The sequence below is a fragment of the Eleutherodactylus coqui genome, chromosome 2 (genome assembly GCF_035609145.1).
Source record: "Eleutherodactylus coqui strain aEleCoq1 chromosome 2, aEleCoq1.hap1, whole genome shotgun sequence".
In the NCBI taxonomy this organism is placed as follows: Eukaryota; Metazoa; Chordata; class Amphibia; order Anura; family Eleutherodactylidae; genus Eleutherodactylus; species Eleutherodactylus coqui.
Genome location: NC_089838.1, coordinates 143,634,114 through 143,660,382, shown reverse-complemented (window position 1 = coordinate 143,660,382; position 26,269 = coordinate 143,634,114). Strand labels below are relative to the sequence as shown.

Here is a 26,269-nt window from a genome sequence, read left to right as displayed (position 1 = left end):
TATGTAGCATTCATACCTGCATTTAAGCAGTTGAACCTGTAGGTTGGTAACTTGGCCCAACACCAGCTGGTGTGTTCTTGGCATAAGGCCACTCTCGGACAACCATATGTAAAAACGCTGTGTTCTTACGTGTTTTTTGCACACTTGCCTGTGTTTTCACTGCATATTTTTGCGCAGTACAAACTAGGACATGCAAGCTGACTATGTCAGAACTTCCCCCCCCCCCCCCGTTATGCTGGTTGCATAGCAATCTGCGTAAAAAACGCATTATTACGCATGCAATTACATATTTACTACATTTTTTACACCCCCCATTTTTTTTGAATGGGCGATTTACGTGTGAAATATGTGCTAAAATGCCCAAAATAGAACATGCTGCGTGTGACTTTGCGCATGTAAAATACGCGCCACAAAAATACTAGTGTGAGAGTCCCCATTGAAATACATGAAGGTTTAGTGCTGCGTATTTCACAGCAAAAGAAACCCTCGCATGAGTGGCCTAAGGCCTTATTCACACAGGTGCCTGCCTGATCTCACTTTCAGTGTATGCGCATTTTACATCAGATCTTTGTGCTTTTAGTGCCCGTGTTCGATCCTTTTTTCATGCGCACAGAAAAAAAATGAAAGATGGCCTAATTGATGTTATTTAAATCTCCAACTGAAGACAATGGCAGTGTAAAAGCAAAGCGGAACATGCCTTCGCAGTGCATCGCTTTTTTTAAACACTCTCATTGACTTGGATGGGTGATTCTAGACCGAGAATCGTTCCAGAATAGGATATGCGGCAATCCTTTTTTAAATGGGCCATCGGTTTGTCAGGAAAAAAAAAAATCTCACATGTGTGAATATACAGATTGACTTTAATGGATCCAAGTTCTGCTAGTTTCAAACTCGGACATTAAAATCATCCTTGTGAATAAACCTTAGGGTGCTATTTAATGAGTGGCGCTAAACTTGCGATTTACAGTTAATTGTCAGACTGCAATTTCAGCCCAGCAATTATCGGTAAATCGTGAGAAATAGCATCAGCCACTATCGCCCATTTAATAGCTCACTTAAAGCTATAAGCTAGGATTCATGTTTCTAAGGTCCATTTCCCCCTCTCTGATCACGTTCATTCCACTTTTAAAAAAAGAGGAAACCAGAAGTGTGTAAGTTTTCCTAACTAAAGTTGAAGCAGCATATGAAAATGATGGAGTGATCCAAATTCTAGCTCCACAGTTTAGGGCTAGGCAGACCAAACTGGCCTGATATGGGATGTAATACAGTGGAAATGGTTCATTGCCATTATTGTTTTGGTTTGGTTTATTACTTGCCAATGATTTCACAGTGACGAACATGACATTCTTATGACTTTGATTATTTGAAAGAAAAAAAAAAAAAGAAAAAAGAAAAAACATTTTATAAAGAATTTATAAAAAAAACAAAAAAACAAAAAAACGATGGCAGAAAGAAAAAAGATCCAAATCCCTCTTGTAATCTTATGATTTATGTAAGCTTACCTCATTTCAGAAATTATGCTGTTTAGTGGAGTGAGAAAACCCCTGTCATAAACTTTTAAGTCATCTTATGAAATTCCAAGGCCTGATGTTTGGCTTTCTTTATCGGATCAGTTGACCAGCGATCCTCAACAACTTCTTTTTCTGAATATAGTTGTTTTATCTGTATTCAAACTCCTAATGATGATGTCTGTGCGTACACCTCGTTATATCCTATAACCAAGCCGTTATCGGATAACAACATGACTACTTCTGAACTAATGAAGTCGTTTAGTCAATTATTATATTTCTCATTGCATAAATTGCAAGCTTAGAACGAAAAAAAAAGAACATTGCCAAAAAGAGAAAATCTGCTGTTTTCTGTCCCCATACTAGCAGGCCTTTAGAATAGTAGAACAGTACAATGTGGAAGTGGGCAGGCAGGTCAGATTGGGTGTTCATGGAGATCTGTATAATAATAGTTATAGTAATCTTTATGTACTACCAACATATAAAAACAACCAAAACATAAGAGATGAAAGAAGAAAGGTCGCTGCCCATGATCTAAATAGAATGGAACATTCTTATCAGCTTAATTTATGAGGTCAACAAGGTTTATATTTGTTGAGGTTGTAAATTAGCTGATAAAGATTGCAGGATAGAAGAGATAAGGACTGAAAACTTAAAGGGGTTGTCCCGCGCCGAAACGGGTTTTTTTTTTTTTTAAACCCCCCCCCCCCGTTCGGCGCGAGACAACCCCGATGCAGGGGTTAAAAAAACCACCCGCACAGCGCTTACCTGAATCCCGGCGGTCCGGCGTCTTCATACTCACCTGCTGAAGATGGCCGCCGGGATCCTCTGTCTTCATGGACCGCAGGGCTTCTGTGCGGTCCATTGCCGATTCCAGCCTCCTGATTGGCTGGAATCGGCACGTGACGGGGCGGAGCTACACGGAGCTACACGGAGCCCCATAGAGAAGAGGAGAAGACCCGGACTGCGCAAGCGCGGCTAATTTGGCCATCGGAGGGCGAAAATTAGTCGGCACCATGGAGACGAGGACGCCAGCAACGGAGCAGGTAAGTATAAAACTTTTTATAACTTCTGTATGGCTCATAATTAATGCACAATGTACATTACAAAGTGCATTATTATGGCCATGCAGAAGTGTATAGACCCACTTGCTGCCTCGGGACAACCCCTTTAAGGCCCATTTAGACACAATGATTATGGCTCACAATTCGCTCAAAAGCCATCTTTTGCGCGATAATCGTGTCTAAACACGCTGCCATCGTGCACTGTTTGTGCACTATTCGCTCATCGCTAACTTTTAGCCAGCTAAAAATCAGCGATGAGCCTTATCAGCACCATTGTTACAGCACTCTGACCCCCTGAGCGACCAGGTGGGGTGCCCTGAACTTCCCGCACCCCACTGTCCCTGCCTACTTGCCTCGACCCTGGCTAACCCTAGGCGGACAACTGGACGGTGGTCCCTATCCTGCCTAGGGACCTGGCGACTGCAAAGATGAAACTAACTGACGGGGGACAGAGTGCCGACAGAAAAGGCAGATGGAATGACCAAACAGGAAAAGACTGTGCTACAGGCAAACTGGAAAGGACGCTGACTAGCAACTAGGGCTGACTGAGACAGGCTGCAGACAGAACTGACTAGCGGCTGACAGAACCAATAATTGGCAGTGAGCTCAGGTCACTGCCAGCCTTATAACTACAAGACTCTGCCTGGGGGTGGAGAGTGGGAGGAGCCAACCCCCACTGCTGCATAAGAAAAGTGGAGTGCGGGCGGCACCCTACGGGCTGACACGCCCACGCCGCCGCACACCGGCCGCACCATGTCGCCGGGAGAGCCCCGACCCAAGAGCTCCAGGACGCCGGAGCAGACGCCGGAGCGGCGCGCGCCAACCGCGGGACCCTGCGCCGCCCTGCATGGTAACAGCCGTGCGCTGAGTTCTCAGCAGGATATCGCTGATAGTATTGTTTCTGCTGGTATTCCGCTTGGAGCTCTCAGCTGCACACCAGCTGACAGCTCCGAGAACAGAACAGCTGTATGCAGAAGACAGTGCTCCTGCTGTCTTCTACATACAGCGGCCGCCTTCATTTACACACTAATAAGCTCTTAAGTAGCTAATTAGCTGCTTAAGAGTTTATGCAAAGTGATCGCTCAAAATTGTCAGTCAAACTGCTGTTTGATCGAATTTTGAGCAATCGTCTTGCTGTGTAAATGCACCTTTAACATTCAGTCTTGCTTCACTGATAGCTCTCATACTGACACTTGAACTGACTATGTGGACCCTTGACCGAAAAATATAATAAAATATAACTTTTATTAAAGAAATAACTAAAAAGAAGAACAAACACACATAAATCTAGATCCAGGAAAACCCGTGAAACCGATAAAAATGTATTGATACCACTGTCCATAAACAGTAATAGACCGGTCAGTCTGAGTATCGTTATGACTCAGCCATTTAGTGTATTCGGTCTCTTTGCAGAATCTGACAGGATTATCAGAATCTATTGCATACACATCAACCTAATCAGAGGATGAAAAAGTGACATAAGTCCGACAATTGGATGTTACAGGACGTGACCTAGACTCCAGTGATCAGGTTCAGTGATGTATACGTCGTTCACATCAGGAAAATAGTCTATGCCGGACCACTAACAATTATAAGCGTAACCCAACGCGTTTCTCCCACAACGTGGGTTCATCAGGGGTTTCAATGCGCAAAAGATGGTAGTTTACTGGTTTAATGACACCCAGTCAGAAATCTGATAGTGGTACAAAAATAAAAAATTGATGAAGCCTCAAAATGTCCAGCGCTGTCAAATAAATGACACACTGGATATAGAGGGATCAGTCAGAGTAGAACTGTCATTTCCATTGGTGACAATTATATTACTAAATAGATCATTGTCGCCATATAAGATAAATGAACTGACAGGACTACGGAAACCCTACTACTACAATGGTAGAAATAAGAGTAGGGTACAGGTAAGAAAAATTTCTACCCTAGGCGAGAAAACTAGGGCTGACATGCCGCCATTTTGTTTATTTGTTTGATCTCAGTTTTTGCTTATTAAGGCTCTGACTTAGTGACCACCTTATTGAGGGACTAATATAGGTCTTAGGATTCTCTTACCACTCTATTGAGGGACTATTATAGGTCTTAGGAATTTTCCTTGTAGGTCTAGAGCGAAAATTTATCAGATGGCTATCCAAAAGGCGGCTAGTCTGGGCTGCTGTGAATATGCCATCTGATTATCCAGGGACCTGATTGCAAAAATCTTGCCCTCGGGATATTTTTTGACTTAACGGCTGAAATTCTTCTATCTTTCTGTACTCGGGACTATTATCCCTGAGAAAGTATAATTTTTTCTCGCCTAAAGGGTAGAAATTTTTCTTACCTGTACCCTACTCTTATTTCTACCATTGTAGTAGTAGGGTTTCCGTAGTCCTGTCAGTTCATTTATCTTATATGGCGACAATAATCTATCCAGTAATATAATTGTCACCAGTGGAAATGACAGTTCTACTCTGACTGATCCCTCTATATCCAGTGTGTCATTTATTTGACAGCGCTGGACATTTTGAGGCTTCATCAATTTTTTATTTTTGTACCACTATCCGATTTCTGACTGGGTGTCATTAAACCAGTAAACTACCATCTTTTGCGCATTGAAACCCCTGATGAACCCACGTTGTGGGAGAAACGCGTTGGGTTACGCTTATAATTGTTAGTGGTCCGGCATAGACTATTTTCCTGATGTGAACGACGTATACATCACTGAACCTGATCACTGGAGTCTAGGTCACGTCCTGTAACATCCAATTGTCGGACTTATGTCACTTTTTCATCCTCTGATTAGGTTGATGTGTATGCAATAGATTCTGATAATCCTGTCAGATTCTGCAAAGAGACCGAATACACTAAATGGCTGAGTTATAACGATACTCAGACTGACCGGTCTATTACTGTTTATGGACAGTGGTATCAATACATTTTTATCGGTTCCACGGGTTTTCCTGGATCTAGATTTATGTGTGTATGTTCTTCCTTTTAGTTATTTCTTTAATAAAAGTTATATTTTATTATATTTTTCGGTCAAGGGTCCACATAGTCAGTTCTTTCCAAACTAGTTGGACTTCACTGCCTCTGTTAAATAATCATACTGACACTTGGGTCCTTCTAGACAGGACGTCCCGACAATTTCACACAGGAGCTATGATCGCTCAGTGAATGGAGGCGATGCATGTTGGAGATCACTACCGGCCACCCGCCTCCATTCACAGCAAACTATCAAGTTGTTCATAGATGAATGACTGTAATAGGACAATCGTTGTTTAATTTTCATGCCTTCCTAAACTGAACAACAAGCAAATAAAATATCGTTAAGCATTTAGTTGCTGGCAGCACTTTCTGAACGATTGTGGTTTACATGATCCAATGATAATCTGAACGATAATCTTTCTGTGTTAAACGGCCCTTGGTGTATTTTTAAACGGACTGCGGTCTGACGCTTAAGTGCCTGACAGACGTCCAAACAATTTTCGCTCCTTTGCGTTTACACAGGAGTTATAATCGATTATTGAATGGAGGCAGAGTGTGCAGATATCTCTTCTGGCCGCCCACCTCCATGCAAAGTAAACAGGCAGTCATTCATAATGAACGACTGCCTGTTTACATGCGCCAATAGTCATTTTGTTTTTAGGTGACCTAAAAACTAAAGGCCTGTTTACACGCAATGATTATCACTCAAAATCAGTTCAAACGATGGCATATGAGCAATCATCATTGCGTGTAAACACTGCCATCATTTACTTTTCGGCTGAACGATGATTTTAAGGTAAGCTTAAAATGCATCATTCAGACGGAGAGTAAATAACAGGGACTGCACACTGTGTTCTGCACGGGAGTTAGAGATTACATTGTATTGTGCCAACAGCCCATGCGAGAACAAAGGAGCTGTGTGCAGAGCTCAGACCACATGCCGGGCTTTGCAAACAGCTCCCGGATGCCCTTTTACATGCAAATAAAGCTAATAAAGTGTTAATGGATATTAGTGTCCATTAAAACTTTATGCAAAATGTTCGCTAAAACTCAATTTTTCAATTGTTTGAAAGATTGTCTTTGTGTGTAAATGGGCCTTAGGTGACTCCAACAAGTGAGTGATTCTCACTCATTTAATCTGTCAGGGGGAAAGCTATTTTCACCAATTACTCTTTTGAGCAATCGCTTTGGCAAATATCGGCCCATGTAAAAGTATCCTTAGACTGCAGTTTCTATATACAGCGATATGTAGAAACTGAATAAGACACACTCTGCAAAATTTCAGTTGAACCCTATTACAGAAATGATTATCCGCCCAAAATACATGCATTCTAAATGAAAATCTGTCCCCCTTCCCTCCAAGGTGTCCCTAGTCTTTAACATGCTAATTATAGAAGTGCTAATTGGTTAAACATATGTTATAGAAACATAGTGAATAGGAACGGGGGAAGGTAATGTGTTTTTTTTAAAATTGTAGCTGGAAAACCCCGTCCTGGACTGTACATTCCCATACAATGGGCACCCAGTTTCAGTTTGCACTAATAGCAGTTACTCTTTTATGTGTGCATTAAAAGGTTGTTAGCAATTAAGTCATTATATAGCATCCCGTTTCAGTGTTGGAGCTTTCTTTGTGGAATGCATGAAAACTCAAAACCACCTCACTTGTAGGAAACAAACTTGTATGCCATAAAGTTGTGAAGCATGTTTATATATGTTTAAAAAAATGGAATGAATGCTTATCATGATCAGCAAGCCCTCACTTTAAAGTGTTTGATTGCATAAATGCACAGTCAGATAAAAAAAGTCCATGTTCTTTCCCAGTGTTTGCATTTAATGTTAATCATATAGATGAGAGGATGGATGGTCCAGGGACAACATCATTACAGTTCTTTCTTCTCTGTTTTCCTGATATGCAAATGAAATGTAAAGGGTACATGAGATGTGAAGCGTCCAACATTCTGAGGCCGCTCCTGGTTTTCTGCCCCTCTTTATGCATAAACTCTCCCCTTTGCCTTGGAAGTGACATCCCCAGCTCCTACACAGCATCTCCAGCTTAAAAGAGCTGCAATTGTCAATCATTAGCAAGAGGGCAGGGTGAAAGCCCAGACCAGTTTTAGTGTGTTCATTGCCCATTGGGTGGTTCACACCTTATCTGCATACCAGAAAAATGCAGATTTCGGGGAGGAGTGTGAAAACCAAGGTAATATTGGGGTACGTTCCCACGTTGCTGATTTGCTGCAGATTTTGTCACAGATTTTGATGTGGATCTGCAACAGATTTCACCCGCCCTTTCAATTCAATTTTTCTTGAATGGGTGAAATCCCAAATTTGCAACAAAATCTGTATCAAATTGGCTAGATGTAAATGTACCCTAATCCCCCAACTATGGTTAGCATAGGTTTATGTGGAGCAATCAACATGCCAAACTTCCCTTTAAAGGGGTTGTCTCACTTCCAGCTGTTTGGCTACAAGAAGCAGACCACTTTGTACATTGCACAGTGGCCCGGTTGGTACTAAGAGACCTAATGAAGTGACCCAATGTACAGTGCTGACGGTTTCCTGCAGCAAAACATTTGGAAGTGGGAAAACCCATTTACGGAAAGCCCATGCTTCAGCTATAGTGGAAATCCCACACCAATTGGAGAGGTTTGGGAGAACTTTGTTCTTGTTGAATGAAAAGACGCTAATGCAAAATAAAAATTAAAAGAGCACATTTATGCTTTTGTGTTAAGCAGCAACATTTGTGAGCTTATACTTACAATGTAGCTGCCGGGGACTCTGGGAGAGCAGGGCTCCAGACATAAAAAGAATTACGGTGGCTTCACACGAGCGTGTGCCATACATGGGTGCGCACAAAAGCAATGGACTGCCAGCAACCTCTGCAGTGATTTTCGGGGAAGGGCTTTAAATATAAGCCCTTCCCTGAAAATCATCCCTATTTGTGTAAAAAAAAAAAAAAATTAATAAAATTTAAAAGTAAAATATATATACTCAGCTCTACACCGCTGCCGTGTAAATATTCCCCACGGGTAGTCCCCTTATCACTGAACACTGTGACAGCACTGTCACAGTGATCAGTGCCGTAAGGACTCCCTGCAGGGAGTAAAGAATTCTCTGCCACAGCTGTCACAGCGTGGCAGAGGAATTCTTCATCGCCACGGGGAGTAAAGAATCCCCTGCCACAGCTGTAGTAGAGTATTTCTTCATCCCTGCAAAGAGTAAAGAATTCTTTGCCACACCTGTGGTAGAGGATCGCAATGTTCTCCCATTGCTTTCAATGGGACCGGCACTTCTGCAGTCCTATTGAAAGCAATGGGCTGTTGGCAAGCCCTGCAGGGATTTTCAGGGAAGGGCTTTAAATATAAGCCTTCCCTGAAAAATCACCCCTAGAATGTGTTAAAAAAAAACTAAAAATTGTAGTCCCCTTTCCTCAGGCGCGTCTAGCCTGTCTTCTCCCTGCACTGCTCTGAAGCTCTTTCAGCAGGTGGGGATTTAAAATCCCTGGCTGCTGAAAGGGCTGTATGTGATTGGCTGAGTGCTCAGCCAATCACAGGGAGCTCTCAGCCATTCATTGAATGACAGCTGAGTGCTGCCTGTGATTGGTCACAGCACTCAGCCAATCACAGGCAGTGCTTGGCCATTCATTGAACCAATGTTTTAATAGGAGCGTGTGTGTTTTGTTTTTTTTTTCCCCTACCTAGGAGACATTGGCTCGTAACATGAAGATATTTTGGCCAATTAAAAATATTTAGTTGCAAATTAAAAAAAAATAAAAATTATATGTAATAACAAATAAGACTAGCTATGTAAAGTGTGCCATATCCCCCAACAGTATAATTGCATTCAGTCTCCACCCACCCTGCAATATTATTATATCTAGCCCCCTCCTCCACAGTATAATTATATGCAGCTTCCTCCCCTGTAGTATTGTTATATACAGTCCCCCTCCCCTGCAGTATCAGTACATCTAACCACCTTTTCCCATGTAATAGAATTACAATCAAAGGCTCTTACAGATAAACCGTACTGAATGCCACTCATCTAACCCCCTCCTCTCCCTTCCCCTCACCCCCCCCCCCACCATCCATAGACAAACCATTAAAAAGGTTGTCCCGCGCCGAAACGGTTTTTTTTTTTTTTTTTATCAATAGCCCCCCCGTTCGGCGTGAGACAAACCCGATGCAGGGGTTAACAAAAAAAAACCAGACAGTGCTTACCTGAATCCCCACGCTCCGGTGACTTCTTATTTACCTTGTGAAGATGGCCGCCGGGATCTTCTCCCTCGGTGGACCGCAGGTCTTCTGTGCGGTCCATTGTCGATTCCAGCCTCCTGATTGGCTGGAATCGGCACGTGACGGGGCGGAGCTACGAGGAGCCACTCTCCGGCACGAGCGGCCCCATTCAGAAAAGCAGAAGACCGGACTGCGCAAGCGCGTCTAATCGGGCGATTAGACGCTGAAAATTAGACGGCACCATGGAGACGAGGACGCTAGCAACGGAACAGGTAAGTGAATAACTTCTGTATGGCTCATAATTAATGCACAATGTACATTACAAAGTGCATTAATATGGCCATACAGAAGTGTATAACCCCACTTGCTTTCGCGGGACAACCCCTTTAATTTCTCTCTTCACTGTCCCAGTCTGTGTTGACATGCTACTTATCTTTTCTTGAAAGATGACTGGCTAAAACTAGTTGCTTCAGCAGGTGTGCAACTAGGACAGAGAACACCCAGAAGCTGCATGGATGTTGTCCTTTCTGTTCTGGAGGGCAGCGTCCATGTCAGGGCGGGCCAAGTGGATGTGCCTTATACAGGCAGAAGAAACGTCTTTTACATTCACTCACGCACTCAGCATAGTGGGAGGGCCAGTCACAAATGGCAACAAATTGAAAAATCTTGTTGCCATTTAGAAAACTTTAGGCACATTGGTGACAGCTTTGGTCGTCCTCTGGAGAGCTGACCTCTTAGCACCTGATACATTGGACCTTGTTTGTCGCTTATAACATTCTGACACTGCTTAGCATTAGAACTTTTGTGTGCACTGCTGACTAGCAGCATAACATTGCATGAGCCACAGCACACATTCTTATAAGAACCTTATATGCTGAGCCCTCAAAGGCTTGTTTTGGCAAGACCTGTGGGGCTCAGTTGTAACTATATCCCAAGATAGTTACTGCACTGTTCTTTTCAGCTATGTCTACTTTATATGTTTTCACATCGATAGAGTTGGTAGCTGATAGGATACTGTATATAATAGATAACCTATTTGGCATGTATGCGCGCGTAAGCTAGTGCTTGCTGCGTTATTTTTTGCATGCGCATTTCACGGGTAGTGTGTGAGAGGCACCGTTGACAGTAATCGTTGAAAGCCCCTAACTCCGTGTTTCCCAACTCCAGTCCTCAAGACACCCCAGGATTTCTTCAGTATTGCAGAGGTGATGTAATTATGGTCAGGGCCTCAGACATTGGCACAGGTGTTCTTCCTATAGGTTGTCCTGAAAACATGACCTGTTTAGAGTTGAGTTGGGAAACACTGGTTTAACTATTAAACAGTATTAGTAAATAAGCCCCACTGTGTCTGCTTTTGGAAATTTTACAGGAGCAAAGGTGCAATTCTTGGTAGTACAGTCAGCAGGATTTATACCTTCTGCCATGAAGTGGTTAATCGGTGAAGACGTCATTCACAGAAGGTCCCTTCCAGTAATGACACACCTTGACCCGAGGACAGATATGTCAGTAAATAATCATGTTTTGTTATGAAACAAACCCTAAAATGTAGCATGGAAGTTGCTTTCATGCACAAATATTGAAAGCATTGAACTACAGAGGGTTTTTTTCATTCTTTTGTGCCTAAAGTATCGCTTTCTGGATTTTAATTCATCCACCGTTCACAAGTGCAATTGTTACGGGGAAAGCTTTGTAGATGTTTGGAATCCGATTTTTGTCTTTGTAATCATAATTTTCTCCTTTTTACTTTTCACACACGGCATATAAATGCATTAACGTGTGCTATATTGGTAAAGCTATTTAATTGTCGGAGCATGTCTGCTCAGCTATTTCTTTAGTCAGCAGTGCCTGGAAATGCTGTGATCTGCTCTTTAGAGATGAAAATGTCACCAAACATAATGAAATCTAATTCCTCTCCCTGTTCTCTTCCCCGTGTGAAGTGTAAAACAGCCAGAAGATGTTAGAATTCGCAGATCAAAGGCCCTTAAATGCTGATCTAATAAGACTTGTAATACTGGTATGAAAAAGTTTATATGGTAAATAAAGGCGTCTCTTCCGCCAGCCGTCATTAGAAGAAATGGACATTTATTTTACCCTATGTTTGGCACCACTTTGTAAACAAAGGCAATTGTGAGTCACTCACTCAGCTAAACCAAGTTCCTTAGTCCCCTTCCTTTCTTCTCACTTGGTTATCTCTAATGAGTTTCTGCAGTAGAGATGGGAACCTGAAACCAAATATCACAGATAACTTTGTGAACTGTCCACATCACTAGCATGACTAATCCATGTTTCCAGTTCACTGCACTTCCATGCATCAGCACTGCCAGCATTCACTAGAATGAGCTTCATTTGGTCATGTGTAAAGTCTATCAATATCGACAGATAGTGAAACTGTAAAATAAAATGTATCAGAAACCTCATTTAGCTATCTGACAGCCTATATGGCAGCTGATAGCTGTTACAACTCTTCTACAACTCCATCAGATTCCTCTCCTATTACTTGTAATAAGGTAGATTTGCCATTCAGAAGTTGTGAAAAACTGGTTGAAAAATTCCCCAGTGATAGCTGTAACAGAAGCTATTTTTCCTGTTTTTGTCACGAGCTTTACTAGATGTCATTTAGAAACGGTTAAATAAAATCTATATATAAAAAAATTGTCCCGTAAGGCTGTTAACCCAATGTTTGCCGTGTTTTATGTACAAATGACTGAAAAATTTTTTGTTGTTGAAATAGCACGTTTGAACATGGGCTAAGTGAAAGATTAAAGGTGTTTTCCAAGTTATTGATTTTAGATAGTTTTGGGCACAGGAAACCCAAAACTATCTAAAATCAATATACCTCCATGGTGTCAGACTGCTACTTTGCCAGTCCTGCACCATCGCATCTGACAGGTGACGACAGTCGGCCAGAAGGTCGGTGACATCACATAAACCTGTCACATGGGCTTCTAATGAAGAAGCCCTGAGGCACGTTTTACGGGACATCACATCTGTCTGCAAGTGGGAAGCAGAAGGTTAGTATTGTAGTTTTTTTTTTTAAATATACTATGGGGCACATTTCTAAAAGTTTTTATACCAATTTCTGGCATAAATGCAAACTTTTGTGCAAACTGGTATTTGCACAAAAATTTGCAACTTTTTAGCTTTCTGTGCTGGTCCTACCACTTTTTTTGGAAAGTCTGCAAGGCTTGTCAGGAGGCGGCATGACCACCCCATAACGAGAGATTTATGTATAATTTGCATTTAAAAAGTGGAGTAAATTTAAAGCAGGAATGAATGCCAGGTCGGACCTGGTTTACATTTATGAGAAAGCTTAACGAGCTGCCTGAACACACTCGAAGTATGGAGAGGCGTTCACCCTCTTCATCTGTTAAGTGCACCAGGGAAAATCATACTAACCCTGGCGTCGCAAATATGGGGCTTGGTAAATTTTTTCTAATGTGTTTTGGTGCCCCTTCAAGAGGGGCAGCTGATACACCTGTGTGACCATACAAGTCCTTCACCTCCTGTGGGTGGCCTTGAGTTCACAAACCTTACCCTTATGCCCCTTTTAGACAGGCTGATTGTCATTTGAACCAGCGAGTGATGTCACCGCTAACTGATTCGCACTCGGGTAGTCTGTTTAGACAGTCAGATACATAGTTGAGAATTGTTCACTGCTTCACATTCCTATGTACAACACTGAGTGGGGAGTGTTCAAACGGAATGAGAAGTGATCAAACCAATGATGAATTTTAGTACTGAAACTGAACGACACACAAAAAGTGAATAAATCTCGTTTGGTCATTGGCTCACGCTAAAACTGAACAATCGTCGCCCATTTTCTATCATTCCGTCTAAATGTAGCATTACTAAAACATTGGAATAGGTGATGTTTAATAAAAAAGACCGTTTGTCATTTGGTGCAGTAACTGCGATAAGGTTTATGGAGGGCCTGTGATAAAAGTAAGAGCCATCTCTTATCTATCACTTGTAAAGATTTTTATCTGGGTGACAGTTTGTAACTTTCAGCTGTGAGGGGGAGAAGAAAGGCCCAGGAGCTTATAAAACTCACCAATAAATAGAAAGTGAAAACACAAACGGGTGCTGCGTCTGTTATTACTACTCCGAAGATTAGGAACCTGGATGTTATTAAATAACTGCTGGAACGCTTTACCATGGGGATCGTATTGTACTGCTTTCTGCAGATTATGAAGGGTGGTATGGAATCACAAGTGTGTTCAGCTGCGTCCAGTGAATCTCCAATGCGAAGCCCTTGTTTCCTTTCATTCAAGAGAATTTGTCTCCATGTAAGGAAGAATGTGAACTGATTGTGTTTGTGAAAACATTCCTCCTCAGCCTCAGTTGCTCACTCAGCCGTCTCTTTTGCAAACACCATCATTATGGCTTGAGTAAGATTTTAATATATAAGACGAGTTCCATAACTTCATTGTGCAACCTAAGAAGGGTTTCCATGCTAACCCTTACTTTATGGCTTTTTCCAAGAACTATCAAAGCTTTTACAGTTCGGAAAGTCACAGATATTGTATAAAAATATTTCTCTCTCTTTCAATCCACAGGATAGGTGATAGCAGTGAGACCCTCACCAATCAGACTTTTAAGACCCTCTCCAATCCCGAGAACAGGGTCCAGTGTCTCCCATCTCCTCACTACGGACCTACTGGACACCCCCACAGGAGGAAAATTGAATGGAGCGACGCCGCTTCGTTTACTTTCAGTGGGACAGCCGGAGCTGTTTTTAGTATAACTCCTTTAAACATCAGCCAGTTGAAGCAATCTGAGCAGATGAAGCTGATCAGATTCATATATAGCTTTGTGGGAAAAGATTAATTACAACTTAAATTATTAATTTAAATTCATGCTTTGTCTAGGTTGGGAAGTCCAGTGGGCAGACCTATTTAATGATTGACAGTCATCGTGGATGCACAGATACCGGTCTGTCATTGAAAAGGACCGCCCCCTGGACTCCTAAGCCCAGAATGAGCATTGCTTTACATCAATAAATTACAAGTTAAACTGTATCTTTTCCCACAAAGTTACATATCAATGTATTTAGCTGCTCCTGCTCTATAGCAGGCAGCATGGAGATAGGACAGCATGTTCAGTGTGACAGGTTTACTTTAACTGGATCACAGACATCAACTTGCGCCAGAAGGCCCAGTCTTGTGCCAAAGTGACTATTGGCCTTTAGCTGTTTATGGTGCGCCACTATGGGCCGTTGAGGGCCTACTCTGTGCCACATCCTGCCCTGCCTACAAGCTACTTACAGGATTGCACAAGTTACTTAGTAAGGAGATCTTAGCCTGAGCCTCTACGAGTTTTTCTGGCCGCTCTACCACTGCCTTTGACAGATACCAACCACCCTCAGCTGTGAACCAGCAATATGCGCTTCACATAATGCTCTGTGCAGTACAGCCCCAAGTCACAGGCTGGCAAACAGTTTATGTCCTACCAAACGTGTTGCAATGTCTACAGAGGACTGCGCAACATAAATGGCAGGAACAGTAGAACGGTCACTTTAATATGGGATACTTCAATGTTTCTTTTGGTGCACAGGCAGAGGATCAGTCTTGCAACTGACCCCATTTGGCTCTACCAGTCTATTCCTTCTGCTTAGCTATGAAGGCCACAGTAGGCCACATGGCAGTCTTTCAGCAGGTTCTCTCTCCATCCACTTTGCTCAGGTAGTGCCTTCCATCGTCTTGCCGCCAGTCCACCAATCGTCTGGCACCAGTTCACAGGCCTGCTTGTCAGCTCACTCGCAGCAGGTCCTTTGGCACTACATATAATCGCTACTACACTCTTTGCTGACACCAAATATTCCCATATTTGATCTCCTCTCGCTTCTACCCCTTCCTCTTACCAGTGCACTACTGAGCGCCAGGAAGCTGGCCAATATAATACATTCAATTCTGTATTAGCTGCCACTATGCCCATTAAACAGTGCTGTTTGCTTACTTTGTGCACTATCTAGATCAGGGATGCACAACTACTTCTGGTCTGGAAGGCACATTGCCATATTGAGCCACCAGGGTATTGCCATGTGAGACATTTGTGGTATGTCCTAAGTACATGCCATTATAAATGTAAGCAAGTTCCACTTCCAGAACTCCCACCTGTTGGGAGAATGGGAGTCCCCTTTCCCTAATCAGAACTCCAGAGAGGAAGAAACAATGCATATGGCTCTCCACTGTAGATGATAGATGTCAATATAATAGACTTGCATTTCCTAAGTCCTATAGACTAGAATGGAGAGAGCTGCATGCAGATAAAATGCCTCTAACTCATATACTCCTTTCTGGAGTGCCAAACGAGTCAAGAGACCAGTCTCCTAATGTATATAGGGGCCCAGACATGGCTGCATAGTGCACCCTTAGTGCTTGTCCAAATATATAGTGCACCCTTAGCATTTGTCCATTCCTGTTGCCCTGCCATGTGCCATTGCTCTTCACCCTGACATGGAAACTACATGGAGCAGCCACTGATAGATATTTCTGCATCCACATGACTAAGGCCGCATGCGGCCACCGGAACGCATGTTGTGCATCCCTGATCTAGACCAACAGATCTACAATAAAACTCTAGCTCTCTGGAACCTGAATCATTGGGACTCCTACTGATTCCAACACAAGTAGAGACAATTTTAAAGAAATTTCCCAATTGGTCAAATGGTATAAAGAGCATGAGTTTTGTGTCCACTTTGCAAGAGTCAAAACCAAGTTTAAGAGGTGTTTACAGATTTTGGTATATTTTGGGCATGATGCTGAAAATATTTAGTAGTGTGCCAAATACAGCAATGGGCTTACTGACTGTCTCCAGAGTAGCAGATTATCTGAGGTTTACAAGCTGCTCTCGAAGTACTTTTATGAAAGACCATCTACTTCCACATCATCCAACACTGAAGTGAGCGTAAATATTATGTTCTGCAAACCCAAATTGTTTCTGACTTTTTTCATCTGTTAACTTCAACTACAGAACAGATTGCTCTCCCAGTCTGGCTGCGTTTCGGTGGCTGTAGTTTATACCGACTCTTATCTGCAGTTTATAAACCCTCTACAAACACATTCAGAAGAGTCGCGGAACACAATCCTGTAGTTGTCCTCTTTTGGCAAATTTAACTGATTCCATTTTTTAGTTTTCATAAGCCATTTGCAAATGTAATCATCCAACTGAGTGGTTGTCACGGGGTAAGTCTCCCTCCGTGTCACGTACATTCTTCAAGTAGTAAGGTAAGACTACTGGGACCTCTAGTCAGAGTATTTTATATGATGCTTATAGGTTGGCCCCTACTTGCAAACCCAATGACTGGTATGGATGATGTAAAAATACCTCTGGATACACTGGGGCAGACTTACTACTACTGTCTATTAATTAGCCAGTGCACTAAGGCCAGTCTCACACACAAGGTCGGCAAAGTACTGCGATTTTACCAAAATTTTCTGACACAGGTTACTGCGCCAGACAGTGGGTTTTAACGCACTCCATCATTGTGATGGGTGATGAGGTGCGTTAGTCGCGGTAAAATAGAGCCGACATCGTTCGAAAATCGCTCGTTCGAGCACGTCTGCGAGGCCCCATTGAAATCCGTAAAAGCGTTGTACCGCAATTACTACAGCTTTCAAAACACCGTGGTAAACACGGTTAAAAATGAATGAGTTACGCAGGCTCTTACCGCTTTGAATCCGGCAGTGAGACAGCCTGTCGCTGTGTATGACAGCGATATTGTACAGCGATGCTGTCATGCGCAGGCTTCCTGTTTTTGTCTTTTTTTTAGATTTTGTTCACTTTTTCCGCGCTGCCACATCAGAGCATATATACGCCACGCGTATGTTTGGCATTGATTACGCTCCCATAGAGAACAATGGGCTCTCTTGCACGTAATACATGGCAAAAAAGAGCATGCTACGTTCTTTTTTGTGCTCGTGTATTATGCAATGCATGCACACAAATGTGAGCAAAACGGCGTAAGGCAATGTATTTAATTCCCCCTGAATTACGGCTTATCACACTAGATAGCCTTTCAGCGCACCATATTTATCCCAGCGACTCGGCTGAATCATAAACTGTCTAACTACCACCTATTAGTTGGCTTAGTTTACGCCAACGTTTTGGCGTACAACATATAGGCCATGCCATCTTTCCACTAAGCCACGGCCCTTTGTCAGACACAGCAAAAGTGTCTGCAAATGTCTAAAACGCATGATCAATGTGGCGCAAAGCATATAAGACTGTTTGCACCAAAAAACTGACACATTCTCAATAGTAAATCTGCCCACTGTGTGAATTGAATTGCTTATTTACATAAATATTGGGTACGATATAGTCCTGTTTTATTCATTTACTATAGATTTCTGCAAAGTTGCCTTTCCAATGTGCTTTTATTGCTGGGATGTCGGATGGTCAAGTATAAATAAAGGGCCTTGCAATGTAAAATTTCCTGTGAACGTAGATAAGAAGAATATTGTGAGCTAAGAGTACAAAGCTGCATCCTTATAAGGAAACGACTTCACCACCAGATCTGAGGAACATTCCTCCAATAGATATTCAAGGAATGTTTTTTTTTTTCACTTCCCAAAATCCGCTGTATAATAGAAGCACATGCTTTGCATTTCTCCATTCAGCATAAAGGTTATTCTGCGTTTATTATCATGTATGTTTATTGTACCGCCGCTGCCGCTGCACATTTAATTAACTGCATATGTCTCTAGAGTGGCTAATCATTTAAAAGGTCAGCTAATGCGTATAATGAGCATGGAAGATATTTGATATTGCCCCTGCGTTGTGTCAATAGCAGATTGTTCTGTGCGCTGCTCCATTTATCAGTGATGTATTTCTTAAGTAAGCCCTTAATACAAAATGCTGTTTTAGTGTTAATCCCTGGTTTTGGTCTCAAGATGATGGAGTGAATTTTTTTCCCCGTTCTTCATCATGGCATTCAGACAGCCATTTCCTAACAAAGTAGTACAAGGGCTATTGTTTTTGTGCAACAGGTTGCAGTTAATAGGTTTACAGTATTGCAGGATACATATAACAGTACTCCATATGGATCACAATGCGCCCTAGAATTTGCGAATGGCAAAAATATTTTGCAATCTTGTTTGCATTCGCATCTAGCTCTGCCACTGCTTTTCCAGGGCTGTAACTGGAATCCGCTACCGTCACCCGTATGGACGATCCTCAGTATTCTGCACTAATAGAAAAAATAGAATGTCCTCTCAGATGAGTGATTTCCGCAGGCGGATTGAAAATTGCAGCATGTTCTATTACTGTGCAGGATCCGCATGGATGGCTTCCACATTGCAGATAGGCTACGGATACCCACCTCATTACCTAGCGATGGCGCAGGAAAAACGAATATTCGAAAAATAAAATCTGCGCATGACGAGCAGTGAGCGTCCGCGGTCATCCGCAAAACATAAAAATAGGGTACGCCGTTCGTTAGGCTCACTCACACGAGCGTATTGCACGTATAATTTTTGCGCACGTAATACACAGCACTAAAACCCCATTGATTTACATTGAACCATTCAGACGTGTTTTTTTTTTAAATGTGGATATTATGTGTGTGATACAAAAACTCAGCATGTACTATTTTGGCACATATTATGTGCCATTAGCATAGTGTGGTGCATAAAAAATTCCGCACCTGATACGCATGATAAAGACATCTGTCTGTGTGAGTCTTTATAGTCTTTGCTGCGAGATGTCGGTTGTATATTACAGCTGACATCGCCTGCTGCTGGGGGCACAAGCTCAACTCGCCTGTGGCATCCAGTAAATGCACCATCATGTCCTTCTCTGGTAAGAATACTGCAATTAGGAGGGCAGCAACATAGTAACATAGTATGTTAGGCTGAAAAAAGACAAATGTCCATCCAGATTAGCCTGTTTCCACCCCCATTTATGGGATGAAGGGAATAACAAGGCAGAGATCAAGGCCGGGCTCACATGAGCGTATTGCTTTTTATGCGGGTGATGTCTAACATTAGAGGATTTTCGATGCAAGACTTCAACTTATGGCGCTATATAGGCATACAGTGGCAAACATTGCCCATAAAAGGTTGCGCCAATCTACCAGCCTTTTTGGACTTTCTCTCTCTTCACATTTACACTGGTCCATCTAACAGGTTGTACTAGTCACTGGCTTGGCAGCAGCCAAATTTTGATGCACATCTCCTGACTTTCATATCACACACAATACAACCCATCTGGAAGAAGACCCACCCGGTCACTCCATCACGGGATCCTCGTAGGAGTAGCTCCACCTCCTGTTTTCAGTAGTCTGTCATTGGCAGCCTGTGGCCACACAAAGCATAGTGTGTACATGACATGCTGGCACCGAGCCTATGGTTGGCAAAAGGCTGAACAGTTATCTTAGTACTGTGACTATGGGAGAGAATATATTGTATTTCCACAGCATGTGTTGATGTAGAACAGATAAGAGATTTATTTGTCTTGTTTTTGGAAGCTGCTGTAAATGTTGCAATTCAGTCTTAAAAATAGCCGAGCATCTGTAACCGTTACGGGACCTCACAGGATGATGCAGCGTGACGACCTGTACAGCCCAGCCAGCGTGGAATTTACTTGATTTTCTATTATTGAGGGCACCTATATAGATTAATATAAAGATTACACTCGAGCACCAGTTGGCTTTTTGCTTTCTTCTCATTGCACCCTGTAATGTTATAATATACATGAGTTTTTAAAGGCATTGGCTGCTTCTTCTGTTTGCACCCAGTTTGAGCTCAGTTTTGTACATAGATTTTCCTATTTTTCTGCTGCCCTCCTGTCTGAAAATATACTTACAGGTGATGGGTGATGGGAGGGGGGGGGGGGGTCCTAAGCCAATTGTTCTGCAAGTACTGCACTGGCTGGAACGTCTTCTCCCACACTTCCCATGTTGCCTTGTACAGCCCCATTCCAATCAGCTGCAAAGCTGCAGCTGAATTCCCACTCCCCTGTTGCATGTAGTAACTAGCAGTGTCCCCATGTCCCTGTTACTAGAGAAGCCAAATGCCTAACAACAGGCAGTGGATTGCAAAGATGCTGGAAGGGAGACCCCAAGTGGCGGCCACTTCAAACTTGATTTGCAGTGGTAAAACGGATTTTTTTTTATGCAAGTGTACTACAAGATTATTAACACACATGCTGTTAGATGAGCACAAGTTGTGTGAAAGGTTAGTGTCCATTTAGATGGTGTCCTCCTCACTCTGTGATGGGCAAAAACGACAGAGTCTAGTTTTGTTTTATAATATCATTCTTTCCTCTTACTGTTGCAATACAATACACACTGGAATGTTGTAAAATGATTACAATGTTTCAGCTTGTAACATTTGAACCTTTAGTTAAAGTATTTCCGTGTTTTGGTCTAGAAAATGTGCCACAGCACCTGCTTGTATAATACACATCTGCAATGTGTGGCAGTTATGTTTGTTTTATGTCAGGTATATTGCCATTTTTCTCGAGCCCTGCTACAGCCATTTTTGGAAAAGTGACAACAGGACGAGTGCAATCCAAAGAAAAACAAAAGCAGAAAGTAGCACTCATTCAAAGAGGATTTATGGGCAAAATGCAGGTCAATACCACCTGGAATCCATAGCTAACAGATAATCCAGAAAAAAATCATAAGACAGCATCTTGGGTGCATAAGCAGATCATCTTTATTCCTCCATCATACAGCATTTTGACTGTATTAGTCTTTGATGATAGAGACTAATCTATTCAAAATATTGCATGGCGGAGGTCATGAATTTCATGTAGAGCCACAGAGACCCATGATGTATGATTACGGTCTATAACAAGATTACTGATCAACTTGTACGAAGGGTAATCATAGGTATCATTGGGTGTGTCAAGAAAACATTCCACACATCATTACTCCAGTTCTAGCAACTTGGGGGTTCATCGGTTCATGCTGCTTGTGCCCAATTCTAACCTTCCCATTAGCATGGTGCAACAGAAATCCAGATTCATCTGACCAGGATTCTTGCCTTTCTGATTCTCTTAGGCCACCTGCACACAAATGTGTTTGCATTGCGGAATCCGAGGTCGACGTCCGCACTGCGGATCCACAGCAAATACCATCCGTAGAGTGCAGTGGGAAATCGACTCTTCCAGCACAGTCGCGGAAACCAATTGCGATTTCTGCGAGTGGAGGAAAAAAAACAGCATGCTCTATGCTCCAGCTGGGCATGGGATCGGATTCCGATGTGGGTTCCTGCATGCAGAATCTCAGATCATTTGTGTGCATGCGAATGATTGCAGAATGACTGCAGGATGGATGGCTTCCATTGACTACAATGGAAGCTGTCAGTGCGTAGCCAGCACAAACTCATGTCATGCTGCGATTTCTTCTCCGCAAGTGGAAAATCGCAATCATTTTCCACTCATGGGCAGGAAATCGCGTTTTTACATTGCATGCTATGGGACTGGATTTGCTGTGGAAACCAGAGGCGGAATCCCGCTCCGTACTCCGCAATGCAAATCGGTCTGTGGACAGGGGCCTTTAGTTGGTGCACAAGTGTTGTTTGACGACACTGCCTGTAGGTCATAGTAATTCTTGAAACCCTCCTCTTTCGTTGATGAGCTGTTTACGTTCACGGGATCCCCTTTCGCTGGATGTTTTTCCTTGATCTCCAGGTTGACAGGTTTTGAAATACTGCCCTAACTTTTTTAGCGCTAATGGCCATGCCTAGTTTGGAGTTACTCAGATCGCTTGATTTTCCTCATACTAATGTGATTTCAAACGGAAACTGAATCGCAGAAATGGCTGAATGGTCTAGTGGGCGGTCCTACCAGTGACTGACAGCTGTATATGACTGTACATACAGGGCTAGCTGTCAGTCACTGATAGGACCGCCCATTGGACCACTAAGTTCAGAAGATGTAAATGAATATAATACAAGTTCTACTGAATCTTTCCCCATAAAACTATGTATCAATCTGCTCGGCTCCTCCTGCTCTATAACATCATGACTGCAGTATGGAGAGCACTTTTTAATGCTGACCGATTCCCTTTGTTATGGTTTGAGTTTTTCCCCTTTCCTTAGAATGTCTCATTTTCTAGCATGCTTTAGTCACAGTTTTATCATTGAGAGAGAGAGGGAGAAAAGACATGTGCAAAGTTTGCTTTGGCAAAACGCAGAGATTCTTGAGCTGTTTGTTAGATTCTCAGTATAAAGCTGCAGCCCATGTGACCTCTCGTGTCAGTGACTTGAGAAGCGGCAGTGTATGGGTGCATGTTTACAGAGCGCTGCTGCCTGCGTAGCCTGTTGAGGGACACCGGCTCACGTTCTTATGTCTAATTATTCTCTTCCATTCCACTGCACAAATTATATCCCCTTTTTGTGTTTTCTGGGTGCCGACACAATAAATCAGGATTTCATATCCAAATGGTTTGGGCCTATTCTTCCAGGCCGATGCTCTACTGCGCTCAAGCTGGTTGGATGCTACTTATGGGCGGCCATTGCTAAATAGTCACACAGAGTCTCACACAGATAGAGATTAGGACTTGAACTGTTGCTTACAGTGTATGCTTCTGAGTCAGAGCATGTGTCTATTTTTGTGTTATATACATGCAGTGTATGTGTGTGTATATATATATATATATATATGTGTGTGTGTGTGTGTGTGTATGTATATATATATATATATATATATATATATATATATATATATATATATATATATATATATATATATATATATATATATATATATATAGCGTGAATTTCAAAATAGATTTTAGGTATAGTGTATATACTATTTTATTTTTTCTTGTAAACATGATGGGTGTTTGTGTAGCTTTTTATCTCTGGATTCAGTATGATATAGCGTATAGTCAAATGTCACAATAAGGACTGTATAAGCATTTTTATTCTTTAAGGGCTCCTGCAGACTGCAAAAGCGTGATGTAATCGCGCTGTGAAGGGAGCGCTATTGCAGGCGTATCTGTACATTCTACTGTACTTTTTTTGCAATACCGGGACCATTCACATTGGCGTAGGACACACCCGCTCCATAATTGAATCGGCTGTGGAGCCTAATTAGTCCCTAGTGTTATGCATTTCCCCCACAAAATCGCGCCTATAGCAAATGCGCACACAAATAGAGCATGTCACGTATATTCTCATGCGTGATAAAATTGTGCACAAAAACGCAGAATGGGAGAGAAGCCATTGAAAGCAATGGGTTCTATTTTCTGCGTTTTGTATGCACAAAATGACTCGTCTACAGAAGCCCTAAAAATCAGTTTTAATGCCTGCTTCTATGCATGAGACTATATGCTCGGCATGCAGTGGCGCTATACTTGCATGCAGTCAGTAAAGGCACTTTCTCATTTAGAAGCAGCTGATTGGTCAGTCTGGGCAGGTTGCTGGAGTGAGTGCAGCACAATATCTGCTGAAACTGCTTTAATAATGCTGTGCTGCCTGGACAATAAGCAACTATCAACTACCAACGCTATGTACCCACCATCCAGTGCCCTACACCCGGGGCACACCGCGGCCTTATTAAGAGTCAGCCTGCCAACATCGCCATATGGAGTTTACCGTTCCACCATAAAACTCCAGTAACAACCCAAAGTGCCTGTCTTGACCTCGGAAAGTAATTCAGCAATAGATGCCTCACTGGTCAGAGCACCCTCAGCACAGAGCCACCATCCAGCCCCATGTACAAAAAGTTGCTGCTATATATTTTTTGACATAGTAGGACTTTAGTCAGGTGCACACAGCCACCCTAATGAGTACCACAGCACCCTTACTGACCTCCTCTTCATGCAGATGGCGCTGACCAGTACATTCAGCAAACCGTAGTGAGGCTGAAAAACTACATTGTATGACGACCTGCAGCGGTGTCTCCAGTTGGTCTGGAACTCATGTCTACATTTAAAGGGGGATTTCCATCTCAGACATTTATGGCATACCCACCGAATATTCCATAAAAGTTTGATAGATGTCGTTCCCACCTTTGGGACTCGCATCTGCTTCAGAACTGAGGTCAACCAATGCTGCCCAGCTATATGCGGTGGCTGAGGGTGGTCAGGTTTACGGAAATGGCTGAGTAGACTGACTTATGCTGTTTTCCATATCTCCAATAGTCGTGAATAGGAGTTACAGAAACCATGTAGCAATGCTGACTATGCGGTTTCCACAGCTCCAGAATTGGAGCAAGTCACAGTTTACTGTACTGTTTCCGTAATTCCCATTCATTTCTATGGGGGTTATGAAAATAGCGTAGTGCAGCTGCTTAGCTGTTTCCATACTCCAGGCCATGCTGGCTGTTGTGTACAAAGGAGTATTCCCATTGTGGAATGACTGGTCAAGCGCTTTACCCTGGCCATAATATATCTTTACAATTACCAATGTTTAGCATAGTAAGCGTATAATGTCATATAGCGTTGAATAAGTGGAGATCGCAGTATAGTATCATTGTATACATGCTATGTTGTTCATTCCACTCATTCAACTCTGCATTGCCTTGTATGCTTATCATGCAGTACACCAGTGATGGCGAACATTTTAGAGACCGAGTGCCCAAACTGCAACTTAAAACCCACTTATTTATTGTAAAGTACCAACCTGTCAGGGGGCGGGGCTTATCACGACGTATGGTTTTTATGTCCGTCGTTCTTAAAAGGACAAGGCTGTTTCAAAATAGACTGGGTGCCTATTTTGACTTCTTTTGGATGCGGAGATGCTGTGGAATTTGCCACGGAAATTTCCGCTGACATTCTGCAGCATTTCCACCTCGTGTAAACATATCCCAGCAGTGATATTGACCCCCCCCCCCAGAGTGGTCCCAGCAGTAAGGGTGACAACCCCAGAGCAGCCCCAGCGCTAATAGTGACCCCCCCCCAAAGTGGCTTTGGTGGTTATAGTGACCACGCACAGCGTCCCCATCAGTAATAGTGACGCCACACCGTGGCCCCAGTCGTAATAGTGACATCCCACAGTGGCCCCCCCAGTAGTAATAGTGACACCACACAGTGGTCTCGGTGGTAATATTGACATCCCACAGTGGCCCCCCCAGTAGTAATAGTGACACCACACAGTGGTCTCGGTGGTAATATTGACATCCCACAGTGGCCCCAGTAGTAATAGTGACATCCCACAGCAGCCCAGCGGTAATAGTGACACCCCACAGTGGCCCCAGTAGTAATAGTGACATCCCACATCAGTCCAGTAGTAACAGTGACATCCCACAGCGGCCCCCAGTAGTAATAGTGACATCCCACAGCGGCCCCAGCGGTAATGGTGACACCCCTCAGTAGTTCCCAGTAGTAATAGTGACATCCCATAGTGGCCCCTAGTAGTAATAGCGACATCCCACAGTGGCCCCTGTAGTAATAGCGCCCCTCCCCCCTATCTGAGACCCAAATTTCCCCTTCCCCCCACCTCCTCTGCTTGGCGTTGTTGCTGCCGCTGATCCCAGGAGCACACTGTGACATGCTGCCGGACACCTCCTCCCTTCCCCTGCTCTCACGGAACCAAGTAGG

At 42.9% G+C, this 26,269-nt stretch overlaps 1 protein-coding gene across 1 annotated transcript in view; it reads left to right on the top strand.

Moving 5' to 3' along the window:
* Nucleotides 1-26,269, top strand: part of PAWR (pro-apoptotic WT1 regulator) — a 92,671-nt gene that overhangs the window by 36,068 nt on the left and 30,334 nt on the right. The gene's annotated exons all lie outside the window — the stretch shown is intronic.